At 50.9% G+C, this 1504-nt stretch overlaps 3 non-coding genes and 1 pseudogene across 3 annotated transcripts; all 4 read left to right on the top strand.

The window, feature by feature from the left end:
- Window positions 1-138: 138 nt before the first annotated feature.
- LOC123177987 (5S ribosomal RNA) lies at window positions 139-257 on the top strand. The gene has a single exon (XR_006489251.1). It is a non-coding gene; the product is annotated as a 5S ribosomal RNA (ribosomal RNA).
- Window positions 258-558: 301 nt separating this feature from the next.
- On the top strand, window positions 559-677 carry LOC123177988 (5S ribosomal RNA). Its single transcript, XR_006489252.1, has one exon. It is a non-coding gene; the product is annotated as a 5S ribosomal RNA (ribosomal RNA).
- Window positions 678-978: 301 nt separating this feature from the next.
- On the top strand, window positions 979-1097 carry LOC123177989 (5S ribosomal RNA). The gene has a single exon (XR_006489253.1). It is a non-coding gene; the product is annotated as a 5S ribosomal RNA (ribosomal RNA).
- Window positions 1098-1398: 301 nt separating this feature from the next.
- LOC123177990 (uncharacterized) lies at window positions 1399-1504 on the top strand (annotated as a pseudogene).

A 1504-nucleotide genomic window follows, 5' to 3' on the forward strand; every position in this document is an offset into this window, starting at 1 on the left:
AAATAGGCACTGGTGCAGTTGAACCGTGGTAAAACTCGTCTCCGTAGTTGAGCGGGAGCGGCCAAAGGAATGTGCAATCGTGTGTGTAGTGGAGCTGGGAGGGGCAAGCATAAGGGACGAAGACGGGGGTAACATGTCGGATGCGATCATACCAGCACTAAAGCACCGGATCCCATCAGAACTCCGAAGTTAAGCGTGCTTGGGCGAGAGTAGTACTAGGATGGGTGACCTCCTGGGAAGTCCTCGTGTTGCATTCCCTTTTTAATTTTTTTGCATCGCGTGCAAAACAAAACGCACGAGCGCGACGTATGTTTAGCACGTTTTATTATTTTGCACGTTTACGGTAAGTTTTAGCTCGCTGCTCATTATTCACGCGTCTAGCGGCGGCAAGCGTGTTCTGAAAGGGGTCGAAACCATGGTAAATAGGCACTGGTGCAGTTGAACCGTGGTAAAACTCGTCTCCGTAGTTGAGCGGGAGCGGCCAAAGAAATGTGCAATCGTGTGTGTAGTGGAGCTGGGAGGGGCAAGCATAAGGGACGAAGACGGGGGTAACATGTCGGATGCGATCATACCAGCACTAAAGCACCGGATCCCATCAGAACTCCGAAGTTAAGCGTGCTTGGGCGAGAGTAGTACTAGGATGGGTGACCTCCTGGGAAGTCCTCGTGTTGCATTCCCTATTTAATTTTTTTGCACCGCGTGCAAAACAAAACGCACGAGCGCGACGTATGTTTAGCACGTTTTATTATTTTGCACGTTTACGGTAAGTTTTAGCTCGCTGCTCATTATTCACGCGTCTAGCGGCGGCAAGCGTGTTCTGAAAGGGGTCGAAACCATGGTAAATAGGCACTGGTGCAGTTGAACCGTGGTAAAACTCGTCTCCGTAGTTGAGCGGGAGCGGCCAAAGGAATGTGCAATCGTGTGTGTAGTGGAGCTGGGAGGGGCAAGCATAAGGGACGAAGACGGGGGTAACATGTCGGATGCGATCATACCAGCACTAAAACACCGGATCCCATCAGAACTCCGAAGTTAAGCGTGCTTGGGCGAGACTAGTATTAGGATGGGTGACCTCCTGGGAAGTCCTCGTGTTGCATTCCCTTTTTAATTTTTTTGCACCGCGTGCAAAACAAAACGCACGAGCGCGACGTATGTTTAGCACGTTTTATTATTTTGCACGTTTACGGTAAGTTTTAGCTCGCTGCTCATTATTCACGCGTCTAGCGGCGGCAAGCGTGTTCTGAAAGGGGTCGAAACCATGGTAAATAGGCACTGGTGCAGTTGAACCGTGGTAAAACTCGTCTCCGTAGTTGAGCGGGAGCGGCCAAAGGAATGTGCAATCGTGTGTGTAGTGGAGCTGGGAGGGGCAAGCATAAGGGACGAAGACGGGGGTAACATGTCGGATGCGATCATACCAGCACTAAAGCACCGGATCCCATCAGAACTTCGAAGTTAAGCGTGCTTGGGCGAGAGTAGTACTAGGATGGGTGACCTCCTGGGAAGTCCT

Source organism: Triticum aestivum, unplaced genomic scaffold, assembly GCF_018294505.1.
Source record: "Triticum aestivum cultivar Chinese Spring unplaced genomic scaffold, IWGSC CS RefSeq v2.1 scaffold105882, whole genome shotgun sequence".
Lineage (NCBI taxonomy): Eukaryota > Viridiplantae > Streptophyta > Magnoliopsida > Poales > Poaceae > Triticum > Triticum aestivum.